The 14,723-nt window shown below is 41.9% G+C and overlaps 1 protein-coding gene across 4 annotated transcripts in view; it reads right to left on the bottom strand.

Moving 5' to 3' along the window:
- Nucleotides 1-14,002, bottom strand: part of OXR1 (oxidation resistance 1) — a 251,657-nt gene extending 237,655 nt beyond the window's left edge. Inside the window, exon 1 of one of the 4 annotated variants that reach the window (XM_071738198.1) lies at nt 13,845-14,002. The gene's annotated coding sequence lies outside the window, so the exon portion shown is untranslated. The remainder of the gene's footprint in view (nt 1-13,844) is intronic. The other 3 variants (XM_071738188.1, XM_071738195.1, XM_071738191.1) reach the window with 3 other exon arrangements.
- Nucleotides 14,003-14,723: the final 721 nt, after the last annotated feature.

Below are 14,723 nucleotides of genomic sequence, written 5' to 3'. Positions count from 1 at the left end.
CGAAGGACCTTCATCCCCAAGCTTAGCACCTCTCTTCTTTTTTTAGCCAGAAGGGGCTTATGTTATTACCCTTCTTAGCCGTGATCTCCACATAGAACCAGAGAACATCAACATTCCAAATGGTACAGGCAGCATGCAGGGAACAAGCAGTTCAGACACTCTTGTGCCTCTCAAAGGCCTAACAGGACTTTGGTGCTACAGTTTGCTTTTGTGCATCCCTTTTATCTAAAATCACACTTCTTCCTTTCTCCTAATTCAGGTAAGTTTTATACAGTGTAATAATTAAACCTGCACCTATTTTTTCTAAAAACCATATTGCTTTGTTGATTTACAGTTAAGGTCATTTGGTTTTCTGCCTAGCAAAACGCTCATACTAGTTTTTCACCATTTTCTGATGAAGCTTCTAATTCAAGCTTTCTGTATTTCTGCATAAATAGTGCCCTCTATTCTTCTTCAGGTATTACAACACGACCATCACAAGCTTTTTCCATTTAACTCAGGCAGTCTGCATTAGGCTTTTTTTTTTATTTTTTTTTTTTTTTCCAGCAGAACTCAACCATGGCACATACAAGGTGATTCAGGGCATAAGAGGAGTGACTGGCAGAGTATGTTCTTACCAAAATGACAGCTTTACCACCATCACAACAAAATATACAAGCACACAAATTAGCTTTAGAACACTGCTAATTCAAGCACATACGGGGATGTGGGAGAACAAGAGTCCTCTGACAGAAACAACAGAACACTATCACATAACTGAAATAAAATGTCAACTCTTGTCAGAGGTTATTTATATAATGTTGGCATAGGCTTCCAAATTCTCCATTCATACAGAAAACTCACCACTACTACAGCATCATAAGTAAGAGATGCAGTTGCTTGCACCAATATAATTACAACAGCTTCTGAGTCACAAAGGAAAATCTGGCCCATGCTGATACATTCTGTAGAGAATCCATAAAAATGACTGTGCTGGTAGCATTAAGTAAGAACTATGACCAGGGAATCAGGAAAAATTGTTATTGTCTCCACAGTATTACATTTATCCTTTGTATAACAAATATATGAAAGTGAAAAAATTAACACCTTAAAAAGAATATGAGCAATTCAGCAACAAAAAATTCTACTTATTTTTATTTGGGTCACTCAGCATATGAGCCAGTATCAACCAAAAAGGCGAACTGTGAACTACAACGTTTCAAGGTCACTCCTTTCCAAACATAAACAGGATTTTAGCAGGAATTAAATTAACTGGAAGAGAATGAAGGCATTTTTTTATCTGTTCTTGTAATCTGTTTATTTTACTGGCAAGCACAGTAGAGCTACTTAAATCTGCAGTGCAAAGGAATAACACAAAATATTATTGTGTAAAAATTTAATTTATGCAAGTTATTTTTCTCTTCACATCTGGCTTGACACCCTGCAAAGAACAAACATGAGACATTTGTTTCTATCCACCCTGCAATCTAAGTACTCCAGGATTTGTATCACAGAGCCAGTTCTCCCTTCCAGCGTCCTCTGACTGCTCCACACACAGCAATACATTTACTCCTTACACTATACACTGCTCCATCCATTGTGGTGATCAGCATTTAGGCTGAGACACGTGTGAAAAACATCTTAAAAATCAGTGGTGCAGCATCAGAAAGAGCTTTACAGGCTTTTAAGCTAATTAGGAAAAAATTACCAATTTGTACCCTTGGCAGAATGCATGCCCAGCCCACTGCAACTTAGCTTCACGTTACCAATTAGCCAGACCAAAAAAACAATTTAGACAAAAAAATACATATGGGCTTAATTTCATTAAATATAAATATAAACATGTAATGTTTGCTTCCTTATTGATGAACAGAAGGTAGGAATATTCTCCATACACAGCCAAAAGCTATTAGCAACAAACTATCTGATCCTTCACTAACCCATGGGAAGAATTTATCTTTCACCACCTCCTGATCTGTAGAGCTGACTAAAGGAAAACAATCCAGTATCTTCCATATGTTAAAATTAAATCAGTTGAAGTCTGTCTCCTATGGCTCTGTTCTAGAACCCAGACCCTATCAAAACAGCTTTTAAAGGGAAGGATTAAATTTCTTTATTTGGATAGTGAAGTACTGCTGCTCTGCAGAGTTTTATTGAGTTCAGGTCATAAATTCATAGTAAAGACTTCTAATAGTAATATCTGGTAACAGAAAAGGATCAGAACTAGAACTTCCAAACACGGATAACTTGTGCAAGGATGAAAAAAGCACAATCTTAGGTATGAATGTCAGTGTAGTGGTGCTCTATGACAAACTAAACCACAGCCTCCGTACTGTCCTGTCCCAAGCCCTAGTAGTTAGCATCTTGGAATGAAATGTTGCTCTTGTAACTTACCTTTAAACAACCAAGCCACACTTCATGTCACTTGCCTCACAGACTACTACAATTCTTAAGGCATTGTCGCAGCAGTCACACAGAAACTCTGTTTTTGCATCAGCATTTTTTTTTTAAAGGCAAAAATTATCACCTATTAGCAATACTAAAACTGTACCCATAATGTCTAAAGATTTAAGAAAAGCAAAGCATGCAGAGGCAGGCAAGATGATTTAGCTGGTGGGAGGAAGAAGTTTTGAGCCAAACAGTCACTTTTAGAAATACATGAACTCACTACTACATTGTATAAATGAAAATTGTCATTTGCTCAGAGCCACTTTATGATCATGCAAAGTGATGTATACATTTTACCGATCTATAAAAGTACCCTCCTTTCACCATCAAGAACCTAGCTGAGAATACCAAAACAAAGTAACCAAAAAGATGACATTTTAAAGAAAAAAAAAAACCAAAACCAAAAAACAGGAACTTCGTATCAATACAATAAGACAGTAGTCTTATCTATGATACTATGATCTACCAACCAAATGAAAAAAAAATTCATTTTATTCTTGCACAGCTCAATGACTGTGTTCAAAGAAAACATCTAAACATCTTAGAGGGTTATAGTCTGAAGTCCTTCAGGAATAACATTGCATTTCTAGCACAAGATCATGAAGTGGATGATTACTTCACTTTCTCTAGTGAAAATACATAATTTTACCTCTCTTCACCTTCTAGAGAGGAATGTATAATCATGCACTAAGAACAGACCTCAAGATGTGGTAAGACTCATCATTCAAGTTAGTTGGTTACATGTACCTTAACCATAAACACAATTGCCAGCTTCAGATATGCTGTAGCTCAGAGATGGTCATAATCATTAGTTTATCATAATTTAATTTTTATTAAATGGAACAGGATTTTCCTAAATAAGGACATATGACAAAACACTACTGGTTTAAAATTGCAACTGTACAGACCTCCAAACAAACTTGAGTAATTTAATCCTGACATGGAAACTGAATGCTTGATGCACTGAAATTTGCGTGGTGCCACTGTGCAAGCACTGCAGTATAAAATTTCAGGTACATGCACTTGGAAAACTACAAACTGTTCATACCCGCTTCACTGCTTCTCACCATCTTAGTCTGTATTGCTGTAGATTGGCACAATTAATGATCTACTCATCAAAAAGCCATTCCCTCCACTTTTTTTTCCAACTGTTCTTTAGAATTCTTCTAATAACCATACACTTATATGACGTGACTTAACTCATATGCATTAAAGCACACTGAGGACTGCTTTTGCCCTTTTGTGTGTATATATCTGGCTCATTCGGGAAAACATGAATTCATTCATCTTGAAAACATTTACAAACCTTTAGAAAAAAAGATACTGGTATTTAAAACTAACTTGTCCTACTACCTAGATAGACTAACTTACATACAGGCATGCAGTTGGAAAACTAAAAAGATAAAACTGATCTACAACATGACTATTACAACAAAGTGGCATTGATAAAGGAATAGAAAAAAAATATTTATTTTGAATTCGTACTCTTCCTCCTTTTGAACTCACTCAGAAGAAGGGAAAAATACCTTTACCACAGTGCGTTGGAATTAAAATAACTGGGAAGAAGAACTTGAGAGCAGAAAGATATTAAAAGAATTTAGAAGGGATAACAGGGCTCCTTTGCATGTTCCATGAAGATAGAACAATTTCCTCCTTATCAACACCAACTTCCAGATTTTATTCTCTTTTGTTCCCCAAAGGACATCACAGGAAATAACAAGCAGCTCTTCCTTTGTCGAATTGGTCTCTATCGTCCATCATCAAATCATCTTACAAAACCTTTACCTTTGGGTATACCTTAGAAACAAGAGTGGTTAGAAGTGACTGAGGGCATAAAAAAGGGATCTGGAAGAGAAGTAACAAGTTTGCATTCTGTTTGTGCTACAGTTTTAGGACACATCTCCTACAAAGGACCCTGAAAACCAGGGGAAACAGCAGGGTAGAGGAATCTGGGGAAAATACATATGGGGAAGTAAAGACTATCTTTTCTTGGTGTTTCTGAGTATAACTGCATATTTGGAATACTTCACATTTAAAGCTTCAATGACCTCTAGGTACAATCTAAGCCTCACTCAAAACTTCCTGCAACACTAAGAGCAATGTTAGGAGAAGGTGCAGAATTGCATTGAGACAATTTGGTGCTCACTGTGCCACACTACATCAGTAGACAGTCTTTGCATTTCATCACCACATCGTTCTGCTTCCAACCACCACCAGCTTCACCCAGACATGCAGCTTCTCCACCTGGGCACCTCCATACACTGCCACCATGAGGTTCACTCATTTTGCAGACCTTTGCTAATGCTGCTGGATACATTGTATCCATCCATACCTATCTGTATGTATTAGACTTTTAATCATAGAATCATAGAATCCTAGGGGTTGGAAGGGACCTCGAAAGATCATCTAGTCCAACCCCCCCTGCCAGAGCAGGGCCACCTAGAGTACATTGCCTAGGAACGTGTCCAGGCGGGTTTTGAATGTCTCCAGTGAAGGAGACTCCACAACCCCCCTGGGCAGCCTGTTCCAGGGCTCCGTCACCCTTACAGTAAAAAAATTTTTTCTGATATTCAACTTGAACCTCCTATGCTCCAATTTACACCCATTACCCCTTGTCCTATCACTGGTCACCACTGAGAAAAGCCTAACTCCATCTCCCTGACACTCACCCCTTACATATTTGAAAACATTGATGAGGTCACCTCTCAGTCTCCTTTTCTCCAAACTAAAGAGACCCAGCTCCCTCAGCCTTTCCTCATAAGGGAGATGCTCCACTCCCTTAATCATCTCAGTAGCTCTGCGCTGGACTCTTTCAAGCACTTCCCTGTCCTTCTTGAACTGAGGGGCCCAGAACTGGACACAATACTCCAGGTGCGGCCTCACCAATGCAGAATAGAGGGGGAGGAGAACCTCTCTTGACCTACTAACCACACCCTTTCTAATGCACCCCAGGATGCCATTGGCCTTCTTGGCCACAAGGGCACATTGCTGGCTCATGGTCATCTTCTTGTCTACCAGGACCCCCAGGTCTCTTTCACCTACACTGCTCTCCAGCAGGTCAGCCCCCAACCTAGCAGACAAATAAGGTAATTTCAATACATAAAGCCATATTTCCTTCACAGTATATCCAGAAAAGTATCATACTCACAAAACCCAAGATCATTTCTACCTTAATTCTGTCTCATTTGGTCCAGTCTATGCTTACATCTTTTCCACTGTTTCCACATAGCAAGGATAATGCACTGTTACATAGATCTAGTCCTCCACGGTCATATTAGCACTACAAGGGGTTTTCCCCTTCAAAGACATCCTAGTTCAAAAGGCTGGCTGCACTTAGATGAGGTCTTCCTTAGGTATCAACCGCTCATACACTGTGGTTGCTCTTCACAAAGTCAAGAACCACAGGTCACCAGTTTAGTACTGTCTAAACAGTATTCCCAAAGAGGATGCATAAACAGCTTTATCCAGTTCTCAGCTACATTCACACAACATTTCTTTCCCCTAAGACTGCTTCAACACTCAGAACAGGAAAGACACCCATTTACTGAATAAGCAGTTAAGATGGCTAATCTGACCACAGCTGTTCAAGTCCATGGCCCTATGGTACTCAACTTTCCTAGGATGCCATAAGTATATTATTTAGCCGACATTAATTTATTTTCTCGTATCCTGCTATGTTTTGCAGACAGTATTGTCTTCTATTTGAAAAGATATAGACTTGAAGCAGAGAGATGAAAGGTTAAACAGAAAAGTCTTCATTTAATTTGATATCCAGACAGGATCAGCTCTAATATTTTAAGTATCACCAGGGTCAAAAATAAAAGTTAACAGTAATAAATAAAAGGAACAGGTAATGGGTTGTAAGGGGGTAGAACAATGAGGTTAACAAACAAAACAAATAAAAAACCCTTAACAATGGGGTTTGCCTGAATTACAATGGGACTGGAAGACCTGGAAACTTTGAGTTCCTTCTGGACTCTATATAAACACCCTCATAAGGCACAGACTCCAGTAATTGCAAGTCTTCCCAGTAGCCCAGTACCATTCTCATCATCCCTCAGCCCCATCCCTTCACCATCTTCAAACAGCCTCATCCTAGTTCTGCTTTTCACAGTAACCATCACTAAGATTTTGTCCAGGCAGCTGATCCAAGTCCCAACCTGATCCAAAGCCAAGACCTTCTCACTCATAGCCCCATGTTCTAAGGACAGCTCTCTTTGCTTCAGCATTTCAGTCAGGATTACATTGCTCATACCTGAACTGCAGACTCATACCAGTGCCTCAAAGAACACAACACCACATTAAGAACACAAACACTACATCAAAAATTTTCCTTTTTCCAGTCATCACTTCTGCAGCTCTTGTATATGGCAAGGAGGAAGCGACAGGGAAGTCCTGCTTGACACTGTCTTAGATGTGACTACTTGTACACATCTGAAACTAAGTTGTGCCCTCTGGGACCCCTGAACACAGGGACCTTGGATGGAAAGCTGTGCAGATAGACTCTCAGACACAATGCAGCACAGCCATACCACTACTGCTTTACACACAACACTCCAGCTACAGCCTGAGAATAAAGTTACTGCAAGATGACACTTAGAAATTACATAAAGCAGTTATTATGGCAGGGCCACCTGAGAAAAAAAATCTTGTATTTGGATCGTCAAATTTTAGAATCTGTATTAACAGTTTAAGTTGAAGATATGTATAAAATACACACCTAAATTCTGAAAAAAACAGCTGCTACTCTCAGAAAAGTAAATACACACATGCTCTGCTGTAGAGAGCTTACACTGGGTATATACAACATACAGGAAGACACTGGAAAGTAGTAAACATAAAATTCAGCTGAGCACTGAAGCTTCAATAAATGTTAGTTCCAATTCAAAACTTTCCTTACAATTTATTGAAAATAGCTATTCCACTGTTTCCATTCTAGAAGTGTACAAGTCATTCACTGCTTCAGATAAAACTTTTCAGTGCAGCATAGTCAGGGTATAAGTGACTGGGTAGAGTTAGACCTTAGTGAAAAAAATAAGGAAAAAGCCAAAAAGGAGGTATGACAGTTGGCATATGGAAAAGATTTTCACAGTCAGGTGTTCCACATGGACCAGCTAATTCCTCTCACTATCATCCCTTCTGGAATATGTAAAAAGGATGCAGTGAATGACATGATTTGGTTTTGCCATGGTGATACATGAATGACAATCAAAGGCAGGAGTGGGACTTTTATTACTAGTTTAAGACCACACTTAAAATTAGAGTAATTCTTTGAAAAATACTCGAGGAGAAAGTACCACAAGGGGTCTGAAGTTTTATCTGGAAGAGAGACTGTCATCTAAAGAATTAGCATAACTCCTATAGCCATAACATTTCACTGCAGTTGGTGTTCATACTGATTCTAGCAGAAGGAAAAAAATTAACATGTAGTCATAATCCTAGAGAAAATTATTGAAAGCCCACAGACACAAATTATAAGACACCAGCAGAAACAAATATATTTTCATTCACAATGTATTTGTGTTCCTTGTTATTGCTGTTTGCAGACCTGGATAAGACCTGTCTCCTTCTCTAAAGGGGATCTAAAAGCTGTACAGCTTCTCTTTTCAGAAGCTGTGATAATAATTGATTAATCATATTAGAATGTGTCTGTATCAATAACATGGATGTCCTGGCTTTTCAATGCAAACATACAACAACCTAGAGTTCAACTGCCAGATTCAGATGACTGAATAATTAGGTTTCCATCAACCTATATACCAGCAATACTGAAATATTACAATACTGAAATACTAAACAATACTGAAATATTACAATAATAAAATAATATTTAAAATATTTATTACAATAAACAAAATTAAAAGGAAGTACTACAAATACTAGAATTTGAGTATGCTCCGTATTGTTTATGAAATATGAAGGTGATATATTACTAAAGTTTTGTACAGCCATAGTTAGATTAAGGAATAATAATGTATTTGCTGTTATTTTAGAAGGTGTCTCCATGGAATCTGGTTGTCAAGCCTTGGAAGAGAAGTAATTCTGACTATAGTATCAAAATCTTACCTTTATATGCATATCTTATTATAAAAAGTTTTATGAACAGTTATTCATAGCAGTACTTACGTGAACTATGCTTTATCTATGAATTTGTTTCAAATCTGTGCATCCCTAAAGCATTTTATACAAAGGAGCACAGGAGATATATGATAGTTCTTCTCCTCTATCCAAAACTCAAGCTTATAGAAAAATGAATAGGAATTGTATACATAAAGTGCCTAGAAAGAAAAAGCATATCAATTAAGCATACATTCTCTCTGTTCACGTAGCATTTTTTTTTTCCTTCCAAATTTGTTGTTTTAATGGCCAAGATGGCCCAGTGACAACTGACAAGATAGTTCATAGTATCCTGCCTCAATGGTTGCCAAGAACACCTTTCAAAACAAAAGTGTGCACAAATAGTACCATGGAATAAACAAACTCCCTACCCTACCCAAGAAGCAATACTCGGTCTTCCAGAACACCACCTGGAATTTGCTCCCTTGCTTTTTATACAGAACTGCAACATCTTTGCTTTCCATGCTCTATAAGAAACACTGTACATCCATTAAAGCACAAACGTTAACTGTGCCTCCCCATGGATACCGAGGTATGTCCCAGGCTGACCCACTGTTACTCCTGGGAAACTGATTACTGAAGAATGTCTAAACTGTAACAGTGGAACTTACATGACTAAGGCTCTTATTCATAGACCAACAAAGTTACCATCTTCCACAGAAAAGTCTTGCTTGTCTTTACATCAGTTTAAGCTCTGCTTAGAGTGTTGAAAATTCCCTCTTTCAGCCATCTTTCTCTGTTGATCACTGATAGCTCTACTAGCAAAGCATAAAGAAACTTGTACCTACTGCACTGTTTCAAGATTTCTTTATATTCTCTCCTTTCAACTAAGGCATTGTCTTTTTTTGCCCTAATAATTTTATTTATGTATAAAAATACTACACATGCAGAAAAAGAACTTCCAAGTGATAGAAAACAGGAACTGATTAGTTTCAAAAATGAAACAGAACCTAAAATATATAGACAGCAAAAAAATGGGTAAGCTCAGTAGGTCCTTCATCGATCTATATGTACTTTCACATAAAAAAAATACCGGACAATATGGAACACTTTCAACAGGCAGACGGTCAAATCTAAATCTGATAGATGGAAGTTGAATAAAAACAACACCAAGCTAAAACTAAGTTATTAATAGCAAACACTTAAGCTAATTAATTACTGGAAAGCTCTCAATGGATTTGGATGCATTCACAAGTGTCAAGAGAGATTTATGCCAAATTTTTAAATTAAGGGTAACTTTTTTCCTAAGTGGTAAAGTCTTATTCAACTGGTGATTTACTCAACAGAGTTTGCCAGTTTCTATTAGATGGGAAGTCACTGGACACGCCCCTCTGGTTTTATAATGTCCACGGCTGTGCAGGGGGAATACCCTTGTTCCTTCGCAAGTTTTAAGCCATAAGTTTTAAGTTTAACTCTCCTTTTCAAATCCAGTCAGACTTTCAGTGCTGATCAGATATTACTGAGTAAGTACTTTGTTACTTCTTGTACCTCTAATCTTGCAAGGCATAGCAGTGGTGTGAAAACCAGACTCCCATCATATAGAAAAAAAGGGTCATAAAAGCTTACCAGAAATACATAAAACAGCTTAGACTTATTGGTCCAAGCTCAAAACAAAAATAAAAGAGACTGATACTCCTTTCATGGTATAGAGCTATTCAAGGAGGATTTCACACAACTATACTTGTCATTTAGCAGCACAGCACACTTTATCCTGCAGCTTAGAATCCCATCTTTCCATGTCCTGGGTTAGGTGGTGAACACATTACACTGCCTGCAGAGATGGTACAACCCTGTTCCATGAAAAATGTTTGTAAGCTCCATTCAGGACTCCACTGAAAACTCCATTACAACACACACCCAGCTTGTGTGTAGCTGCCCTCTCTTCCCTTTGCTCCCACGTCTAAGCTCCCTCTCTTTGCATGATTTCTCATTTTCTGAATCATAAAAACACACCAGTGTATTCCTGAGAGTAACAAAGTGGAGCTGAACCACCCTTTATTCTCATGCCACTTAAGAGCTAGAGTCAAAACTTCAGTTTCACAGTACAGCAGCTTTGGAAGAGCATAGGTTTGTATATTTTCCTTTCTACATCCTCCAATTTTTTTTCTCCTCTCCAAACCCTATTACAGGCAGTAGAATTAAAAAACAAAACAAAAAAAAAAAAAAGGCGAATACTCCTTCTAGCTCTGTTTTGCTGGGGCAATGTAAGAAAGCAGGAGATACAGGCAGCAACCTTACATACAGAAGGAACTTGCTAATTGTACTGCTGCAGCCACAGATAAGCTGTCTCTGTGAGAGGGCTCTGCACAATCTGAACAATTTTGACCTGCAGATCAAAGAACTTCCTGTCTTAGAAACTGTATGACGTATCCATAATGCACCACAAGATATCCAGGAGATACTTTCTCTGTATCTATGTCTAATCTTCTGTAAAACTGGTAGGAGCAGATGCTAGAATACAGGGTAATTTACAGCTCACTGCTGCAGCATGCCACATGAGCATCTGTTCCTGGCACAAAACATCACCGATTAAATGAAGATAGCAGTGTCATTTTCAAACACTTGAAGGTCTTCTCCAAGTTGCAGAACACATGCAATTCTTTGCCTATCCCAAACTGCTCCTTCGGACAACAGTTCACACACTGAAGAAAGACTCCCTCATTGGTGAATATCTGCTGTGGCAGACAAGAAAGCCACCCTAAATTTAAATAAATGGCTCCATTAAATAAAAGCATCAATATTTCCGAGTGAACCCATTCACAAACATGTAGCCATCCTGTGCTAACCTGACACCCAGCTGTGCTCGTCAGCAGTAACCCTTTGCATCTGCAAGGTTGTCACCTCCTGTATTTTTCTCAATATATGCTTAATTAAAATATGCTTAATTTAATGTTTTTGCTATAGTAACTTCAGAAACAACAGCAGCTCACTAAAGGGTGAAGGTGAAATAAGTTACAGTAGTTCATCAACAAAAGCAACTGATAAGAGACCGTCTTGCAAATTAACAGCTGTCAGACAATGACCCGAGACTACTGCTTTCTGCTATCAGCCTTACAAAATAATAATTGCCCTATGAAAATTGCCTGGGTCATTATTAATACAGCTTTGGGGTTTGAGGCATATATTAAAAGGACATGCTCATACACTCTATCAGCATATGCTTCGGCAGCCAGAAAATTATTATTTGGTTAGGATGCTGAAATAACTGTATTCATTTCTATGAGCTCTGGAACTCTAATAAGTAGTATTACAACATTGTAACAGTAAAATGCAATACAAATAATTAAATAAATAATTACCCCAAGAGCACAAGGAAAGGTGTATTTAACATTCAGACTTTGAGGGCTTCTGATATTTTAAATAACTTTATTTTTTAAATACCTGGTATTCTTTCATCTTAAATCACAGCTTAAGTCAGCTTAAATCTAATTAAAGGAGAAAATAGCAGGCTGCCATACACAAAAATTTCTCTCATTTTTCATTACACTGCAAATACAGGTAACACAAGCTGTTCTTTCCTGTTGCATTCTCTTATGGTCTGGTGCAGCAGGCAAAAGGCATCTACTCAAGAATTAATTTTTCCCATTAGTGCATACTCATAAAAATGGAACTGACGGGACAGCAGTTTATTCCATGCACAAGTCAGATCCCAGCTGCACACACTGACTGTCTTTTGGAAACCCACAGATCAATCGCTGTTGTACACAGGGGAGGTGTCTTAGTGGGAGGGGTTGTTTCATTTGGGAGAGAAGAGTTGCAGAGGTACCAAAGCAATTCCACAGCAGTTTTCCTTTCTCCACTGCAATAACACTAACTATCAGAATCAAGATATTCTCAGGTGGGATGGCAAGTTCTGAGTCTTTAACTCCTTTAAAATATGTCTAAATTTCGATGAGGGTTAGCATGCAGACATTTAACTTATATGATTAGTCATCTCTGCATACGCTACCAATTCTCACTCAGTGTGCAAAGATACCCATGCCTGTAAGAGTGTCAAAAGACAGGTCGTTAAACTGAATACCTACTGGAATGGTCTAATGAAAATTAAGACAAGACTGTTGACCACGAGCACCTTACTGCCCCTCACTTAGTTCCATTCTTTCACACCTTGCGTGCCAGGCAGCAGAATTTTCATCACATTCTGTTTCACGGAAAGCTCCTCAGATTCCCCTTCCTTTATTAATTTATCATTTTGATTGGACGGCTGTCTAAATACAACTTTGCAACTAGATTACTTTGAATAAGGAAACAGCTTCCAAAACCTTTCATTTCAGAGTACAGGAAAAGAAATTAACTAGAACATGTCCCTTTCAGTCTTAAGTGAAGAACTTCACATTCCCTCACATTAGTCACTAACAGCATTCAAGCCAACGTGACGTGCAGAAGGTACAACGACAGAATAAGCATTTTTTAAACTAGTAACAAAATCCCATTTTCAGAGGGAAAAACCTCTAGCACCATAGTTTGGTATTTGTTTGCTACTGAAAGGTAAATTAAAATCCCGCACCCCTACTAAGCTAACAGAGCATCCAGAATAAGATGTCACACGAGGCAGCAAAAACGTTAAGTCCTTACAGTTCCTCTCAGCAAACACTTTCTTTCCTGCGGCACCACCAGTTAAATCAGAAACTCCGCTGAACGCCACAGCCTCGCTCGTTCCGATGATGCTCTGCCTGCGCGGCTCCCTGCTCGCTATTTTCGTACCGCGCCCTCCCCGCAGGGTGCGCGCACCTCCTGCTCTTCTCTCTGCCGCTCGCAGCCTCCGACCGCGCTCGGCCCGGCCCGACCCGGCCGGGCCCTCCCGCTGGCGGGGGCAGCGCGTCCGCGGTCTCTCCGCGCACCCCTGATGGAACACACTAACCCGCCGCCGGGCCGCGCAGCCCAGACACGCCGTGCCCGAGCCGGCAGGCCGCGGCCCGAGGCGACAGGACCCCGCAAGGCAGGGCGGGCCGCTGCCCCCCCCTTCCCCCCCCGGGGTGATAGGGCCGGGCCGCGGACAGCTGAGAAGTTGCGGTGACCTGACCCGGGGGCGCGGGGAGATGCGGGCAGGCAGGGGCAGCCGGTCGCGCCGCGCGTCCCACCCGATACCAACCCCCAGGGGCAGGGGTCATCCAACTCCAAGCCCCTGCCCCGAGCAAATCCTGCGAGGGTAGGCGGCTCTGCCGCTGCTGCCCCCCCCCCCCCCCTCCGCTGCTGATGCTGCTGCTGCCGCTGCTGCCTGGCCCCGCGGTACCCTCTGCCCCGCTCCCTGCGTCCGCCCGGCCCCGCACCGGGCACCCCGCGCCCGCGGTGAAACTTACTTGCGGGCGGCGGCGGGCGCCGCGCAGCAGCAACGGCGGCGGAGGCACGCGCCACTCTCACGCGGCCCCTGGCCGCGCGCCCTCCTTCCCGCCCTGCGAGCGCGGCGCGCGAGCGCAGCCCCGGCGCGGCGGCCGCTGCCGAGCGTGTTCGGACATGCTCAGTGCCCGCGCCGCCGCCGCGCGGAACCTACCACCGGGGGGGAGAGGCGGGGGGGGGACGGAGAAACGCGGAGCGGGGCTGGGTGCTACCAAGAGGATGAGCTAAAAATAGGCGCCGCAGAAAAGGACAGCCGGAGCTTAAAGGGACGGGGGTGGCTTCTCTCGCCCGCGGCTTCGGGCATGGGGCGGCTTCCTGGGGCGGGGGGGACCTCCCGCCGCGCTGGTTCTCCCCGTGTTGCCGGAGGAGAGGCCCCCGAACGGGGGCGATGCCCGGGCCACCACCCGCCCAGGTGCTGCCTGCGGCGGGGCAGCGGCAGCGCTGCGTTCCGCTCCTCTGCGCGTGCACCCGCCCGAGGCAGGCGCGGAGCGCAGCGCGCGGTGCGGACCCGGGGGACTCTGGGGAGTGTCTAATGGGGCGGGGAGCCGGGGCCGGGGTCTGGATCTGCCCTCTCCGCACCCCAGCGCCGGGCCGGGCAGCGCAGTTCGGAGTCGGGCAATATAGCGCAGGGCCGCCCCCTCCCCCGGCAAAAAATCAGGTCAGAAATCAGGTCTAGAAAGTGAGGGGACCGCTGGCAGGAGGTGTTTTCATGCCGTGCTTCTCAGGAGACAGCGCCGTCCTGCTCTGCAGTGTCAGGTTTTGTGGACGAGGGATGGGGAAGGACAAAGTGGCGGTGGCTCTCCAGGGAACCCCAGAGCAGTCAAATGAGAATGTGACAGGTC

Source organism: Heliangelus exortis, chromosome 2 (assembly GCF_036169615.1).
Source record: "Heliangelus exortis chromosome 2, bHelExo1.hap1, whole genome shotgun sequence".
NCBI classification, from domain to species: Eukaryota; Metazoa; Chordata; class Aves; order Apodiformes; family Trochilidae; genus Heliangelus; species Heliangelus exortis.
The sequence above is the reverse complement of the archived record's forward strand: the minus strand, read 5'-3'. Positions and strand labels throughout refer to the sequence as shown.